The sequence below is a fragment of the Lepidochelys kempii genome, chromosome 2, assembly GCF_965140285.1.
Source record: "Lepidochelys kempii isolate rLepKem1 chromosome 2, rLepKem1.hap1, whole genome shotgun sequence".
Classification (NCBI taxonomy): domain Eukaryota; kingdom Metazoa; phylum Chordata; order Testudines; family Cheloniidae; genus Lepidochelys; species Lepidochelys kempii.
The window spans coordinates 144978133-144996341 of record NC_136381.1 but is presented as its reverse complement, the minus strand read 5'-3'; the positions used below and the strand labels follow the sequence as shown (position 1 = coordinate 144996341).

The 18209-nt window shown below is 42.6% G+C and overlaps 1 protein-coding gene across 7 annotated transcripts in view; it reads left to right on the top strand.

Annotated features, from left to right (window-relative positions):
- The window catches only part of ADCY2 (adenylate cyclase 2), a 431011-nt gene that overhangs the window by 112618 nt on the left and 300184 nt on the right, over nt 1–18209 (top strand). Inside the window, exon 1 of one of the 7 annotated variants that reach the window (XM_078851645.1) lies at nt 4261–4280. The exons of the other annotated variants lie outside the window; for them this stretch is intronic. The gene's annotated coding sequence lies outside the window, so the exon portion shown is untranslated. Of the gene's footprint in view, nt 1–4260; nt 4281–18209 lie in introns of those variants that run through there. 7 annotated transcript variants of the gene reach the window in all.

The following is an 18209-nucleotide window of genomic DNA, read 5'->3' as shown; positions in this document are numbered from 1 at the left end:
TATTTCTGTTAGGGGGCTTATTCCTTCACCCCTTACTTCCCTGGTCCTTTTCACATGAACAGAGAGCAACAATACCCAAAGTCCAAAGGTGCAAACAATTCAATGTTTATTGGGGTGAACTTCCAGCAAGCATGATTCTAGTTTCCTTCCTTAGTATCCTCCTTCCCAGCTCTGACACCACAGAGCCTTACACCTGTGTCCCTGTTCCCATTCCTGCCCTTAGCCAAACATGATTCCAGTTTCCCCAGTCCCATTCCCTGTTCCCATCTCCCCCTTTAGCAAAACATGATTTCAATTTCCTTAGCCCCATTCCCTGTTCCCATCTCCCCCTTTAGCAAAACATGATTCCAATTTCCTTACCCCCATTCCCTGTTCCCATCTCCCCCTTTAGCAAAACATGATTCCAATTTCCTTACCCCCACTCCCTGTTCCCATCTCCCCCACACACCCACTCACTTCCTGATTGACTGCAGTCTATATAGTAAAACTTGAGTTCTGCTTAGCTATACCTTAACCAATCATTTTCCTGAAATTTAACGAACCAATCCAAACATATTGTAGCATGATTATGTAACCAATTATATCCCACCACCTTAATTAGTTTACACCCAGCAAAATTAATTATACAGCAGACAGGAACAATCACAGAACCAGACAGAGATTATACAGACAAACAATAGCAAAGTGGGAACTATAATGACAAAAAAAAACAGAAATGAGGATTTCACATCCCAGTATTGATAAGTGAGTTCTTGCCAGAAAGGATGCTATCAAACTAAGTTTCCTTTTACATTTTCTAGGCACTTCCCTTTCTCTGGAGGCGATAGGCATTATCAGGACAGGATTGTATTCCTAACAGCCCAACAGCACCTTCTTTCAATGTGACTAGTTTGGAATGTGAGGATGTGACTGTTCACTTCCCAGTTTATGGCTGCCTCTCCTGCTTAGCCAAAGGCCTTAGCCTAAGAACAGGGCCTCAGACTGTCACAGTAGGAGAAGGCCCTTACACCGGCAGACAGTGATTTTGATTCTTTCTTTTATATCTCTATAACTAGCCAAGTCATAAGAATACACCTAAATTCTTAGAGTATAGGCCTTTGCAGACAGGCCTGAATATCTATATCCTAACAATTTTATTTAGCATGCTAATTTGAGTTACAGAGTGTTAAGTGAGCACCTTAATAGATGTCAACATTAAAAAATGTTAAATTATCAGTTAAAAATAGAAGCACAGTATCAGCAGATTAACTATAACAAAAAAAGGGCTAAGGACTTGGCTGGTGTAAATGGGCAAGACTGAAACTGTGCCCATTTATATGAGCACATAGGCTTCCTAGAGAATAATCTGATGTGTAGGTTGGTGGTCAGTGGAGGCTATCCCAGAAGAGGCTGTTAGCTTAATATCAACTAAAGATTTCGAAAGATGTCTTAATATTCTTGGGCCTTGATTTTTTCCTGTTGCACTTATATGGCTACATAAAAGGGGTACTTGCCACAGTGAGTCTCTTTATGTCCTTTTCACAGTGTGAACCTTCCTCTAGCTAACAGGCAGCTGAATAAAGATACCCTTTAGGGCAGGTTTTAGAGTAGCAACCGTGTTAGTCTGTATTCGCAAAAAGAAAAGGAGTACTTGTGGCACCTTAGAGACTAACCAATTTATTTGAGGATAAGCTTTCGTGAGCTACAGCTCACTTCATCGAATGCATTCAGTGGAAAATACAGTGGGGAGATTTATATACATAGAGAACATGAAACAATGGGTGTTACCATACACACTGTAATGAGAATGATCACTTAAGGTGAGCTATTACCAGCAGGTGAGCGGGGGGGAAAGAAACCTTTTGTAGTGATAATCAAGGTGGGCCATTTCCAGCAGTTGACAAGAACGTCTGAGGAACAGTGGGGGAAGGAGGCGGAGGAATAAACATGGGGAAATAGTTTTACTTTGTGTAATGACCCATCCACTCCCAGTCTCTATTCAAGCCTAAGTTAATTGTATCCAGTTTGCAAATTAATTCCAATTTAGCAGTCTCTCATACCATGCGGGTACCCATAGCAGTGCCGCAGATTTGAAGGTATACATTGTTCCCAAATGTGAAATAGTTAGGGGTGAGGACAAAATCACAAAGTTCAGCCATCAGGTTTGCCTTGACATTATCGGGGATACTGTTCCTGACGGCTTGTAGTCCATATTTGTGTGGACTGTTTGTGTAGAGGGCTTTTACATCCATAGTGGTGAGGATGGCCTGGAACCCCAACCAGGGGTATTCTGTCTGCTACCCAAGATCCATAAACCTGGAAATCCTGGAGGCCCCATCATCTCAGGCATTGGCACCCTGACAGCAGGATTGTCTGGCTATGTAGACTCCCTCCCCAGGCCCTATGCTACCAGCAATCCAGCTATCTTTGAGACACCACTGACTTCCTGAGGAAACTACAATCCATCGGTGATCTTCCTGAAAGCACCATCCTGGCCACTATGGATGTATACCTTCAAATCAGCGGCACGGCTATGGGTACCTGCATGGCCCCACAGTATGCCAACATTTTTATGGCTGACTTAGAACAACGCTTCCTCAGCTCTCGCATTTGCTTCAACCACTCAGACAGAGAGAAACACCTACAAGGTCCCAATCAAGCATTCTTACAACTACAGTACCCACCTGCTGAAGTGAAGAAACAGATTGATAGAGCCAGAAGAGTACCCAGAAGGCACCTACTACAGGACAGGCCCAACAAAGAAAATAACAGAAGGCCACTAACCATTACCTTCAGCCCCCAACTAAAACCTCTCCAACGCATCATCAAGGATCTACAACCTATCCTGAAGGACAACCCATCACTCTCACAGATCTTGGGAGACAGGCCAGTCCTTGCTTACAGACAGCTCCCCAACCTGAAGCTCACCAGCAACCACACACCACACAATAGAACCACTAACCCAGGAACTTATCCTTGCAACAAAGCCCGTTGCCAACTGTGCCCACATATCTATTCAGGGGACACCATCACAGGGCCTGATCAAATCAGCCACACTATCAGAGGCTCATTCACCTGCACATCTACCAATGTGATATATGCCATCATGTGCCAGCAATGCCCCTCTGCCATGTACATTGGTCAAACTGGACAGTCTCTATGTAAAAGAATAAATTGACACAAATCATACGTCAAGAATTATAACATTCAAAAACCAGTTGGAGAACACTTCAATCTCTCTGGTCACTCGATTACAGACCTAAAAGTGGCAATACTTCAACAAAAAGACTTCAGAAACAGACTCCAATAAGAGACTGCTGAATTGGAATTAATTTACAAACTGGGTACAATTAACTTAGGCTTGAATAGAGACTGCTGGAAATGGCCCACCTTGATTATCACTACAAAAGGTTTTTTCCCCCCCCACTCTCCTGCTGGTAATAGCTCACCTTAATTGATCACTCTGGTTACAGTGTGTATGGTAACACCCATTGTTTCATTTTCCCTATGTATATAAATCTCCCCACTGTATTTTTCACTGAATGCATCCAAGAAGTGAGCTGTAGCTCACGAAAGCTTATGCTCAAATAAATTGGTTAGTCTCTAAGGTGCCACAAGTACTCCTTTTCCTTTAGGGCAGTGATTCTCAACCTAATTACCATTGTGGGCTACGTATGCAGCTCTCTGTTTTATGTGGGCCACGTGCATACAATATATATATTACCTGTATGGCCCTGAGGATGTCAGATGGTCTGCAGCTGTGTGCTGGTTGGGTCTCAAGCAGCCCACAGGCTGCAGGTTGAGAATCATTGCTTTAGGGCCATTATACAAATAAAAACCCCCTCATACAATGTATTGATAGAGAACTACCAACAATGGAAATTCAATCTGGATTTAGGCTGATTCATATATTCCAAGGTCATTGTGATAACTTAGACGGACCTCCAGTGTAACATAGGCCATAGGCCTTCTCCAAATTAATTCCTAGAGGAGATCTTTTAGAAAAACATCCTATCTTGATTTTAAAATTGTCAGTGCTGGAGAATCCACCACAACCTGGGGTAAATTGTTCCAGTGGTTAATTACTCTCACTTTTAAAAGTGTACACCTCATTTCAAGTCTCAATTTGTCTAGCTTCTACTTCCAGACCTTGGATTGTGTTTGTTTTTCTCTGCTAGATTGAAGAGCCAATTATTAAAAATGTGTTCCCCATAGATACTTACAGACTGTAATCAAGCCACCCCTTAACCTTCTCTTTGATGAGCCAAGGATATGGAGCTCCTTGAGTTTACCACTATAAGGTATGTTTTCTAATCCTTTAATCATTCTCGTGTCTCTTCTCTGAACTTTATCCAATTTATTAATATCCTTCTTGAATTGTGGACACCAGAACTGGACACAGTGTCCCAGCAGTGGTCACACCAGTTCCAAATACAGAGGTAAAATTACCTCTCTGCTCCAACTTGAGATTTCCCTGTTTATACATGTAAGGATTGCATTAGCCCATATTAAAACACATATTATTTGCCTTAGCCCAGTTTACTGAGTGATCCAGATTGCTTTGTATCAGTGACCGCTCCCCCAATTTTTGTGTCATCTGCAAACTTCATTAGTGATGACTTTGTTTTCTTCCAAGTCATTAATAGAAAACATTAAATAGCTAAGGGCTAAAAGATAATCTCTGTGGAACCTCCAAAGGAAATACACCCATTCAATGAAGATTTCCAGTTCATACTTACATTTTGAGACCTATCAGCTAGCCAGCTTCTAATCCACTTAATGTTTGCCATGTTAATTTTATCTCATTCTAGTTTTTAATCAAATGTCATGCAGTACCAAGTCCAGTGCCTTACAAAACTCTAAGTATATTACACCAACACTATTACCGTATCAACCAAACTTCTAATCTCATCCAAAAAAGATATCAAGTTAGTTTGATAGGATCTGTTTTCCATAAACCCATGTTGAGTTCCATTAATTACTTTACCCTCCTTTAATTCTTCATTAATTGACCCCCATATGAGCTGCTCCATTATCTTGACTGGGATTGATGTCAGTCTGGCAGGCCTATAATTAGCTGTATAATTTTGAAATATTGGCACAACATTAGCTTTCTTTCAATCTTCTGGAACTTCCTGGGTATTCCAATATTGAAAATCAAATTTAATGGTCTAGCAAGCTCCACACCAGCTCTTTTAAACCTTTTGTATGCAAGTTATCTGGACCTGTTGACCTAAAAATGTCTGATTTAATATCTACTGTTTAACATCCTCCTGAGATACTAATGGAATGGAAAGAATAAAATCATCATGGGCAGCATGTGAGCCCTCTGTTTGGGGAAGATAGTCCCCTGCCCTGCCCCTTCAGCTCAAGGCCCTGCCCCTACTCTGCCCCCTCCCCCCAACCCCACACTCTCGCCCACCAGGGCCAGAGGAGCCCCGAGACCCCACCCAGCCAGAGGAGCTCCGGCCATCCCACCTGAGATGACCCAAGCCCCGACCTGAATGCCGGCCCACCCACCAGAATGGCCCCGAGTGCCGGCCTGCCCAAGTGACTCCGAGTGCTGGCCCGCTGCCCATGCTGCCCAGATCCCCAGCTGGCCAGAGGTGCCCAGAGCCGTAGCTGCCTGGAGGAGCTCTAAGCCTTGCTGTGGCCCAGCCCGCAGCCATGGCAGGAAGCATTGGCAGAGGTTTGGGGAAGTATAGCCTCCCCCAGCCACCAATACGCACTGCCCATAGTTATCATATGATATGACTGCATCATCTGTATTTTCCCAAATACAAAATAGAAATATTTATTGAACATACTTCTGCCTTTTCTGCATTATTATTGATAATTCTACCATTTCCATCTAGTAATGGACCAATGCCATTATTAGGATTCTCTTTATTCCTAATATACTTTAAAATCTCCTTCTTATTGTCCTTAAATCTGTTGGCCATAGGGAGTCTCCGTGTGTTCCTTTGCTTCCCTTATCAGTTTTCTACAATTCCTAGTTTCTGATTTTTATTCATTACTATCAGCTTCCGTTCTCTTCCATTAGTTATATATATATATATATATATATATATATATATATAGTAGCCTTCACTTCCTCTCAAAACCAGGTTGTTTTTATGGCCTTCTTCCTCAATTGTGGGATTGTGGCTTTTTGGGCATCTGGTGAAGTTTTCTTAATGAATTCCCAATTATCATTCACATTTTTCTGACTAAATTCTGCCTCCCAGGTGATTTGGCTCATAATTGTTTTCATCTTTATGAAACTGGGCCCTTTAAAGCACTAAGTCTATATATCACTGGTCTGGACTTTATTCTGTTTTCACATTATGAATATGATCAAGTCACGATCACTTGTGTCTAAGCTATGATTGATTTTTAGTTTTGCGATCAGTTCCTCTGTATCTGTCAAGAAGAGGTCAAATACAGAATCTCTCCATATTGGATGCAACACTTTGTGAGTTAGGAAATTGTCATTTATAATAATATTTAGAAATTCCAAGGAAGTTTTAGTACTGGAGCATTAGATTATAGTATATGTCAATCAAATTGAAGTCCCCCATGATAATGCAGCTTTTTTCCCAACATATTATCAGATGGTGTGTAAGGAGCCAGTCATATTTTTCCCTGGTGTGATTTGTTGATCTGTAGCAGACATCAGTTCATACCCCATCTTGTGCTTTTATCTGTTAGGATATTTATACATAAGAATTCAAAATCATTTTCTTCTGAGTTATCAGTGACTCAGAAGCAGGTGATGATATTTTTGACACAGAGTGCCACCCCCCTCCCCTTTTGCCCATTTGATCCTTCCTAAATAGGTTATAACCATTGATTTTAACATTCCAGTTGTGCGCATCATCCCACCAGGTTCAGTGACACCAAGGCACTGAAGGCACGCCGTGCTGTTGTCCGCCTCTCTCTTGCAAGATATTCTTTCAGTTTTTCTGAGTATTGAATCCCCAGCAAGGATTTCCTTGGACGGTTGGAGAACTCTTTGTGGGCAATCTTAATTTTCTTACAAGTTGGGCCAAACTGATGTCCTATACATCTCTCTATTCCCTTGCACTAGCTGAATCTTGAGTGAAACTTGAGCTTGAATCTTCCACAGTTTCCACACTGATGAAACCTGGTATCAATTGGAAACTTCTAGCTGTATGGAATTCCTCCCAGTCCTCTTCTGTTTGATTGCCATGGCCAGGATATCTTTCTCTATCTCCAAGGTGAAGGGAGGGAGTACAACTGAAAGTAATAGGATAAAGGAAAGAAATGGAACGTAAGGGCTGACAATCGGGAAGAACTTTACTGTGAAATTAAGTTTCTAGAGTAGTCCTGCAATAGACTTGCTGGAAGCTCCATAACTTAAAACTAGACTGAACAAAATACGAGTAAATTTAGGGAATGGTGGTGCACTGAGAGAGGCTGGGTAGTCTAGCAGGCCTTTTCACTTCTCTTCCTTTGTTTGTCTGTGGTAATATATACATTATTGGAACAAGTCTCTGAAATAATAAACAGTGTCTCATGAGGCGCTGTGCCAGAATCCAAGCTCTACTTTTAACTGGTGATACATCCTTTCACAGCAACTTAATTCAAAGGTAGATCATCAGCCTTAATATTAACATTCTTGGGCTTTTTTATAACAATCTTAACATTATTTGAACTTTTATTTCTATTTCTTTATATAGCAAAGACTAAGTTTCAGTCAATGTAATGAAATGGAGCTATGACTGTTTCCAGTGGCAAAAGAAAACCTCCTGAATTGGCCAGGTTACTTCAAAATAGACAGGAGATGATGTGCTGTACAGACCACTTTCTTGCTTCCTTGAGCAGCAAAAATACATCATTGCTTAGTAATTGCTGTTAACCCCAGTATATCCCCAACTAGCTGAGCAGTGCTGAGTGAAGCTAGACATTCCTCCAGTCTTCCCCTTGGTATGTGGCAGATGGGTCAGGGCATTTTTTTACATGGTATGGAGAGATCCTAACTTCATGCTTCTGTGGAGACAAGGAGGAGACAAGGGAGACACACTTTCCCCTGTATTGTGCACCAGGACAGCACAGGCAAGATTTATCCAAAACTGTTTCCTACTGAAGGCAGAATATGCAGAGGACCTAAAACTGCACCAGCACTACAATTTTTAATTAAAATAGCTTTGTCCGTGTCCATGTGCTGCTAAGCTTAATGACCTGCATTGTTAATTTTACAGTGTTTTTAATAAGGGTCCCAGGGATATATTTTTAATTTTACAAGTAGCACAGCATGAGCAATAACATATTTCATTACTTTTAGTGAACAGAGTCACAAATTAGATTTAATTTTGAAATTTGTGATCACTAGAGAAAACTCTGTTTAGCTTTACATTGTGTAGGTGTTTATATTAACTTTTCCCAGTAAGGTGAGATTACTGGTATTAAGCTGTTATACGAGAATAGCATTGCCAATTGACAAAGCCATATTGGAGCCTGCAAGGCCAGTGTGGCACACTCCTGCCACATGCTTGCCTGTCCCAAAGAAGCAGAGAAGTGTTATTATGTTCCAGCCAAAGGCTCTGAATTTCTCTTCTCCCACCACACCTCTGAATTCCCTTGTAGTCCAGGCTGCTAAAGACAGAGCCAAACAGCAACACCCTCACTTTATCCTAGCTTATAAGGAAGGGAAACATCTAGATCTTCTAGGATGTAAAGTATTCTCATCTTCTAGCCTGCAATTCGGAATTGCAAATTATCAGGCATTTGTTATCCAAATATGACTACCTAATTACAGTCAATTCAAGGAGTTTGCTGATAGCCTTCCACAACATCATCATGCTCCTTTTCAAGCACTTGTTGACAAAGTTAATCTTGTGGCCATAACTACCCTCCAATCTGCAGTAGATGCAGCAGATACCTCCTCCAGGGCCCTGGCTACAGGGATTGTCAGGCATAGAGAATCTTGGCTCCAGTCTGCTGGTTTTCCTAGGGAGGTCCAGAAGACCAGTGAGTACCTCCATTTCGATGAATCCCATCTTTTTAACCAGAAAACAGATGAATCACTACATACACTAAAGGATTCCAGGGCATCTACACTCCTGCCCCAAAACAAAAATTCCACTGCCACTCATCCAGACAACACAATAAGTCTTCTCAATTCTATCTGCAGAGACCTTATGAGCCCCCCAAATAAACATCAAATGATGCAGAGGTCTCACCTTCCAGGAGTCCCCTCACAAGTTTCAAGGTCCCAGACCCAACCTTCAGCCAAGAGGTATTCTTAATGCAAGCCTGAGAGCTGCCAACCACTAAGCACACCACCTCATGACCCTCTTATTCCCTTTGAGGTCACTTAGCATTCTTTTCCCATGCTTGGAGTGCAATAACAATGGACAGATGGAATTTGAACATCATCCACTATGGCTATATGATCTAGTTTCTCATGCTATCTCCAAATCTCCTCTCCCTGTCTCGCTTTTGGAACCACTCTCATGACAGTATTCTCACGCAAGAGGTGAACTCCTTGTTACAATGGGGAGCAATAGAATGCATTCCTCCAGAATATCAGGGAACAGGTTTCTGCTCAACTTGTTTCCTGATACCTGAGAACAAAGGTGGGTGGAGACCAATCCTCGATCTTCAACACCTCAGTTGTTTATCTGCAAACTCAAGTTTGTATGGTCATGCTGGCAATGTTAATTCCATCCCTAGAGAAAGGCATGTGGTTCACATCCCTCGATAAGAAGGACACTTACTTTCACATTGATATTCATCCTGCCCACACGTTTCCTGCGATTTATAATGGGTACCCACCATTTCCGATACAGAGTGCTCCTGTTCGGAATAGCTACCAGAGTCTTCACCAAAGTATTTTCCATCGTAGTGGACCATATCAGGTATTATGACGACCTTGTGTTTCCATACCTTGACAATTGGCTCCTAGTCTCCAGATTCAGTCAAGAAGCCCATACATCAACTTCTATCTTACTCAGCCTCCTCTCTTCCCTTAGAGTCAGTGTCAACTTTGAGAAATCGATCCTTCACCACACACATTCTCTAGATGTCATTGGGGCTACCATAAACTCAGTCACAGCAAGATTTTACCTGGCCACAGACAGGTTTCAGACAGTGAGTGGCATTGTAACTCACATCAATAGCAATCTGTATGTCTGACTTGCCTCTCCCTTCTTGGCTACATAGCTTCTTGTGCCTAGATGCCCCTCCACCCCCCCCCCCGACTGGTTCACACAACTCCACCTCTCCTGCCTTCAGGTATGGCTTCAGTTCATTTACTCACCAAGCCATCATTCCATGGACTTCACAATGACAGTCCCTACCACAGTGCTGTCATTCCTTCATTGGTGGACAGACCCATATCATGTATGCATGGGGGTTTTCTTTTTTCCTGACTCCAGAGACAAGATGATCATCATCAACGCATCCCTGGTAGGCTGGGGAACCCACATGGATGACCAGAATGGTGGACTCTTTGATGCACAGAAACATCCTGGAACTTGGAGCTGTAAGAAGGGCATGCCAATCTTTTCTTCTCTTCAGTTGCTCCCATCATATTCTCATCATGTCAGACAAAGCCACCACTATTTTCTATATCAATAAACAGGTGGGAACGAGATCTGCTCTATGCTCTAAGTGGTCAATCTCTGTAATTGGTGCCTACATCACCAGGTCCTCCTGTCCACAGGCCTATTTCCTGGGACAGAATGTTCTCGTAGACTCACTCAACAGACATTCTGTCATCGACCGTGAGTGGGAACTTCACAATTCTGTAGAACACGAGACCTATCACTTAACAGATGAACATCAATTTTGCCCTGGGGGGCCCTCAGCTACTGCTCCAAGGGTGACTCTTTTCTCTCCTGGTCAGACTAACTCAACTACACCTTCCCTCTACTACCTCAAGTGATACACAAGATAAGACAAGACAGAGGGACGGTCATTCTCATATCCCGCTCCTGACCCAGACAATTTTGGTTTCCCAATCTTCTCTGCATGTCATCCTGCCCAACTATTCCCATCCCCAATTTCCCTGATCTACCGATCCAGTACAATGGTGAGATCAGGCATCCCAGTCCATATGCGCTCCACCTCAGGGTATGGTATTTGGATGGGCATCTGCTTTAGAACGGATGTGCTCTTCAGCTGTCCAAGACATTATCTCCAGCAGCAGGAAGGACTCTAGTAGGCAATGTTACCTATCCAAGTGAAGATGTTTCTCATCTTGGGCTCAGAAAAAAGGAGTTCTACCAGAATTGGCAGGGATCTCCCTTCATCCTGGATGGCACTCTGTCATTAAAGTCTTCTGGTTTCCCCCAAGCTCTTTGAGAGCTGGCAGTGATTAGAGTGTCCACCCTCCAGAGGAAGGTTATTCTGTCTTTACACACAAACTAACCGCTAGATTTTGGAAACACTTCATCAGAACCTTTCCATCCATCCAAATGATTGCACCCCAATGGGACCTGAATCTAATTCTCTCTCTCCTAACAAAGCCCACCTTTGAGCTGTTAGCATTGTGCTTCATGTCCCTCTTTTCCATGAAAGTTGCCGTCCTTGTTGCTATCACCTCCACAAGAAGGGTCATGAACTTGAAGCTATGATGGCAGACCACCCATCTGCAGAGGAATGGTGCATTCCCTCAACGTCCAACAAGCTCTGTCTTTCTAACAGAGCCAATCAGTAAGTCCTCAGACTGTGTTTGTGGCAGGAGCAGAGAGACTCAGGGAACACTCATCTCCACCCAGAGAATCTCTAAATAAATTTTGGGTTGCATTAAACTCTGCTATCAGCTGTCAGGCTTACTTCCCTGCACTGGGGTGTGGGCTCACTCCACAAGAACTCAGACTTTGAACACAGGCTCTTTTCAGGATGTGCTGCTCATGGACATATGTAGATCAGCCATGTGGCGTTCTGTATACACCTTTGCAGCACACTACACCTTAGAGCAGGACTCAGCAGCAGATGCCTCCTTTGGCATAGCAGTTCTCCACATGACCATTCCACATCCTCACACTCTCCTCCAATGTAAGTACTGCTTGTTAATCCCCCTCAATGGAATTCAAGAGAGACCATCACTCAAAGAAGAAGAAGAGGTTACTTACTTGTAACTGGAGGTTCTTCGAGATGTATGGTCCGTATCTGTATTCCACCTCCCACCCTCCTTCCCCTTTTCTGCGGATTGGTCAAATTTGCAGTGGAAAAGGAACTGAAGATGCAGTCGGTCCACCCCATCCTTTATCACCTTGGACAGAAGCACAAGGTGAGTCAGGACACTTGCATGGACCAACAGACACTACTTTCAAATTCTCCGACTCCAGACTCATATTGTACTTGTATAACCTTCAGTGAAATACAAATAGGGACCACACATCTTGAAGAACCTCCAGTTACAGGTAAGTAACTTCCTCTTACATAAAGTGTAGCTAGTTGCATAGGTCAGAAATTCATGTTCCTGAAGAGCAACTATAAATTCATCTTCCTCTCACTTTTCACTTTCTGCCCCTCTGTGTATTGCTGAACCAAAATCCCATAATTGTTAAGTTCAAATTGATTCAACCCAGGGCGATTAGCAAAAGCTTCCTCTTATTCATTGATGTGTAACCTAAGTATAGACAGCAGTTTTGAAATTCTGTATTAGTGAAGGCAAAAATGTCTAATGTTTAAGGACAGTGGACTAGTGCTTATAAACAATGATCATGGAAATGGATCAGCTCTCAATGAAGTCGGCAGCTCCTTTACACTGACTCTGCTGGATGGATGTTGGGTCAGGCCCATGGTGATAGGCATAACAGCAAGTAACCAAATAACTACAATTTTGTCAGCTGTTTTTCCTATCATACTTAAAAGGTGTTTGGCCCATTGGACTAGATTTCTAGAAATGAATGATATACAGTAGAAAGCCAGCCTGCGTAATGCAGCAACACATTCCTCTGCAATTGTAATTTTCTATATTCCACATTCCTCTTCACCCACACACTCCACTTAGACCAAGATGTGTATTAAAATGTTAGCTTATTAGCCTTGTCTTGACTTAATCTTGTTTGCACCTACCAACAAAATGAGTTGTATTTCCCTGCAGGTGCTTAGGAAACACGTCAAGACCACTTATCTATTCCATTAAATTATATCCTTTTCACACCAGTGTTGGTACTCAGGGCAGAAACTGGTCTCTTCCACTCCGCTGTGTCATTTGCTGCTGCTTCCATCTGCTCTGTGGAGTTGAGATTGACCATTTTGCCTTGCCTGCTAAGAGTTCTTAAGGTTTCTCTTGGGTACCCTTGTTTCCTCACATCAGTTGGTTTCCACTTGACAGCTGCATCTCTGTGTTGGCATGTGTCTGTGTGCACATGCCCCACATACCTCCAGCACTTCCTCCTGATTCTAGTGGAAATGAGCTACTGGTTGGTGATTTCTCAGATCTCTTAGTTGGTAATGAAGTCTTTCCAACCAATGCCCAGAATCTTTTATCGGCACTTATTTTCAAAGGTATCTAATTTTCTGTCTAACATTTTGGTAGATGTCCAGCTTTCTCTGAGCTAAGTTAACACTGAGATTCCATTTGAAATTAAATTTCTCAGTTTTTTTCTAATGCTATGTTTTTTTCCAATATGTTATCATGTTTAGTAAATGCTGTATCCACAGCATTTCCTATCCTTGTTATCACTTCCATCTTGAGGTCTCCTTTGGCGAATATGGTGCTGCCTAGGGAGATGAACTGTTGACTTTCTTGGCATTTTTGCCTTCTAATGTGATATTACTACTTGATGTCTGGATTTCACGGATAATTTTTAGCATAACTGTCCTTGAGCTCTGCTTGGCCTGCTGTTTTTGACAGGTTATCTGTTTCTCTTTGTAAATTTTTTGGGGGTGTTGCTTAGGAATTCCATAGGACTGAAAAATTCTTGGGTATTTGTAGAGCACCTCAGGGTATGCCCTAAGTACATTGTGCATTTTCTCTATAGTTTCAGAATGCACTCTCCCTGTCTATTCATTGAACTATTCATTATTTGTTTCCTTAGCTCAGAGGAGCTCTTACTAACCCAAACTTAGGTTGAGTACTATCTTATTCCATGAGTTGTTTCACTGATTTCCTTAATAAGCAACAAGGTACTACTCAAGGTGATTAAGACCTCTTAGGGCCAGATTCAGTCCCCCATTCTAATCTTGAGCAGTACCTTACTCTACAAGCAGCCCCATTCATTTTGGTGGCATCTCTTGCAGAGTAATGTGCTACTCAGCCTACATGTGGCAGAATTTGGCCCTTATACTATGTTGTAAATATGTGTGGTGCACTGACAAAGATGTGAACCTGCCCCAAAGAGTTTATGGACAAAGGGCCAAGAAGTAGAGTGCTCACTCACCCTGATGAGCATTTACTCATGCAAATAGTCCTTCTTCAGTCAATGGGTAATATTTGTGAGTAACCACTCCTCTGTGAGAGTGAAGTGTTCACAGCCCAGCCATAAATGTGGCACACACACACACAATTCAGTCTCTGTTGATGAAGCAGGTGTGGGTGTGAGACACAGTCTGAACAGCCTCTGGGCTCTCATGGGCTTTGCTGATGGTCCCTGCTCTCTGGATGTTTCAGTTGTTTCTCTCTCTCTCTCTTTCTCTCTCTCTCTCTCTCTCTCATTTACTCTTTGTGTGAATGGTTTTGGTGCTTTTGTACTGTTGGATCTGTGGAAAGAAATGTCATTATTATATAATTATTATAGCAACAATGGAAAACTGCCCATGGGTGTGACTGTGTCCTCACCTCTCCCTGCCCCAGCCTGAGCCCCAGTGACAGGAGAGATTGAAATAGAAAGATGGAATGGAAAAATCCCCATTGTGACATTCTAGTGAAGCCATCACCATAATGACAGCAACTGTGAACTGCAGCTGAGCAGGGAAGTGGCTGCATTTTGACTGATTTCTCCCCCCAAAATGTTATTTGGCTCCATTCGTTGTTCTCTAGGTGTGGGTCCTTCCTCTCATACCTAGAGACTGCTGGCTTGCTTTAAGGGAATTAATTTATTAGAAACAGACCCAGTGTTGCTGGGAAAGGCCACACAGGTTTTTATTTGATTATGGACAAAATACAAAGGATTTAGCTGTCCACTTTGCAAGTATTAAAAGGGCACAAAAGGATCATGACAAGAAGATCTATGAAGCAAAACAGACAAGAGAGAAACAGGAGGAAAAGAGACAGTTTGGAAATTAACATTGTAAAAATGTGATAAAAACATAAATACCAGTAGGGACAAGAGAAAAATATTTGATAAAATCATGAGGAATAGGACACCTTATCTTGTGCTGCCTATTGACTGGTATTTGCATTATTTAAATTATGCATTTACTATACTTACCCCCTGTTGAATCTCTGCAGAGATGATATCTCCCTTGCTAGTTTATTCCACCAAACAATTGCTTTTACTGTGATTGTTTCCCCTAGTGTTTCAGCTAACTGTTGCCCTCGGCTTTAGGCTCGTTGATCGTACCGCACTACCCTTTGAGGCTGTGAATAATTCTCTTTCTTTCTCTCTGCTATTACCTGGTAGGCACTTATTGGTACTCAACTTGCCCCTGTCACTCTCAGGGTCTTTGCTACATTTTAGACGTGTAGGTCTCTAATTTCTACTCATTTATTTTCTATTTCTTTATTTCAGGCTCCATTGAGCCATATTGGCTAGAGATGGGCCTGAATCAAATTCCCACATAACACACAAATAGAAGAAGCAAGCCCAAGACAGCTGGAGAATCAACTGACATCTCCACTCACCCCTTTCTGAATGCACTCAGGAGACTCATTGGATTCACTTATGGGGATCATGTATTTTGGAGATGATCTCCATTCCCCTGATCAGTTGGAGGGGAACACAATGGGACAAAAACCCCATTTCCCAATACCCCTTGCCTTGGCAGAACTAGTGCCAAATACAGATCTGGACCCAAGTTGTTTGTTCTTTGGCTTGGGCCCATCTGTAAGGGTGATAGGTCGTGGTTGGCAAAACTCTGGCAGATTTGGGGAGGCAGGCTATTAGCTGCCCTAATCTCTGCTTCACTCTGGTACTGGAAGGCAGAGATTGGTTCTGACAGAATATACTGGAGTGATGAAGTCACTGGCATTCTGACACCAAATTGAAGAGGAATCAGTGAGGAAGATGCTAGAACAAAAGGATTTGTACTCATTAGAATGGCATTTCCTTCTCATTTATAGGAATTCATTTTTCTTTGTAAGGAAATCCTTGTAAGCATGAAAAATGTTTGACTTTAATTTTTTTTCTTTTTTTAGAAATGGAGCATTTAGATGCTTTACACCCTATTTTTGCTCACCCTTAAAAAGCGATGGGGTATGAAACTTCCTTCCAGGTTTTTTTCAGTACAAATAAAATGTTATAAGGCAGACCAGATCTGTTCTATACAGGTTTCAGAGTAACAGCCGTGTTAGTCTGTATTCGCAAAAAGAAAACGGGTACTTGTGGCACCGTAGAGACTAACCAATTTATTTGAGCATAAGCTTTCGTGAGCTAAAGCTCACTTCATCGGGTGCATACTGTGGAAAGTTTAGAAGATCTTATTATATACACACAAAGCATGAAAAAATACCTCCTCCCACCCCACACTCCTGCTCGTAATAGCCTATCTAAAGTGATCACTCTCCTTACAATGTGTATGATAATCAAGTTGGGCCATTTCCAGCACAAATCCAGGTTTTCTCACCCCCGCCCCCCCCACACACACAAACTCACTCTCCTGCTGGTAATAGCTTATCTAAAGCGACCACTCTCCTTACAATGTGTATGATAATCAAGGTGGGCCATTTCCAACACAAATCCAGGTTTTCTCACCCCCCACATCCCCATCCCACCCCCACCCCTCAAATTCACTCTCCTGCTGGTAATAGCTTATCCAAAGTGACCACTCTCCTTACATTGTGTATGATAATCAAGGTGGGCCATTTCAAGCACAAATCCAGGGTTTAACAAGAACGTCTGGGGGGGGGGTTGGAAAAAACAAGGGGAAATAGGCTACCTTGCATAATGACTAAGCCACTCCCAGTCTCTATTCAAGCCTAAGTTAATTGTATCCAATTTGCAAATGAATTCCAATTCAGCAGTTTCTCGCTGGAGTCTGGATTTGAAGTTTTTTTGTTGTAAAATAGTGACTTTCATGTCTGTAATCGCGTGACCAGAGAGATTGAAGTGTTCTCCGACTGGTTTATGAATGTTATATTTCTTGACATCTGATTTGTGTCCATTTACTCTTTTACATAGAGACTGTCCAGTTTGACCAATGTACATGGCAGAGGGGCATTGCTGGCACATGATGGCATATATCACGTTGGTGGATGTGCAGGTGAACGAGCCTCTGATAGTGTGGCTGATGTTATTAGGCCCTGTGATGGTGCCCCCTGAATAGATATGTGGGCACAGTTGGCAACGGGCTTTGTTGCAAGGATAGGTTCCTGGGTTAGTGATTCTGTTGTGTGGTACGTGGTTGCTAGTGAGTATTTGCTTCAGGTTGGGGGCCTGTCTCCCAAGATTTGTGAGAGTGTTGGGTCATCCTTCAGGATAGGTTGTAGATCCTTAATAATGCGTTGGAGGGGTTTTAGTTGGGGGCTGAAGGTGACGGCTAGTGGTGTTCTGTTATTTTCTTTATTAGGCCTGTCCTGTAGTAGGTGACTTCTGGGAACTCTTCTGGCTCTGTCAATCTGTTTCTTCACTTCCGCAGGTGGGTATTATAGTTGTAAGAATGCTTGATAGAGATCTTGTAGGTGTCTGTCTCTGTCTGAGGGGTTGGAGCAAATGCAGTTGTATCGCAGAGCTTGGCTGTAGACGATGGATCGTGTGGTGTGGTCAGGGTGAAAGCTGGAGGCATGTAGGTAGGAATAGCGGTCAGTAGGTTTCCGGTATAAGGTGGTGTTTATGTGACCATCGTTTATTAGCACTGTAGTGTCCAGGAAGTGGATCTCTTGTGTGGACTGGACCAGGCTGAGGTTGATGGTGGGGATGGAAATTGTTGATATCGTGGTGGAATTCCTCAAGGGCTTCTTTTCCATGGGTCCAGATGATGAAGATGTCATCAATATAGCGCAATTAGAGTAGGGGCGTTAGGGGATGAGAGCTGAGGAAGCGTTGTTCTAAATCTAAATGGAAAGATTACAATCTACATACCACACAGACTATGCTGACAGCTTGTGCCACACGCTCTCTAAGAAACTGCGGAATCACCTGATCAACATCCTCTACAGCAAACAGGGAAAG